The following is a 382-nucleotide window of genomic DNA, read 5'->3' as shown; positions in this document are numbered from 1 at the left end:
TCCGCACGTCCCTGCCGCGGGCGGCGGCGAGGGAAGGCCCGCGGTACACCCCCGACAGCCCGCTCTGGGAGCCCTACTTCCGCCGCCGCCACGCCGAACAGCTCGAGGCGACGAACGGCGTCGTGCCCTCCGGCAGGCTCAACTCCGAGGGCCGGCGCCGGTGGTGGGGCGTGCCCGGCGGCACGTTGGAGGCCGTCCTCGAGTACATCGAGGGCGGCAACACGCCGCGCCTCGAGTACCCCTCTCCCCCGTCCGATGCGCATGGAGCGGCCCGGGGCGTCCTCCTCCTCGTCCGACCGCTCGTCCGGCTCTCCCTGCCTCCGCCCCGTCAAGCCAGAGCCCCAGGACACGCCTGTCAGCGCGCGCACCCACAGCTCCGGCG

The sequence above is a fragment of the Triticum aestivum genome, chromosome 7D, assembly GCF_018294505.1.
Source record: "Triticum aestivum cultivar Chinese Spring chromosome 7D, IWGSC CS RefSeq v2.1, whole genome shotgun sequence".
Lineage (NCBI taxonomy): Eukaryota > Viridiplantae > Streptophyta > Magnoliopsida > Poales > Poaceae > Triticum > Triticum aestivum.
This window is presented reverse-complemented; position numbering follows the sequence as displayed.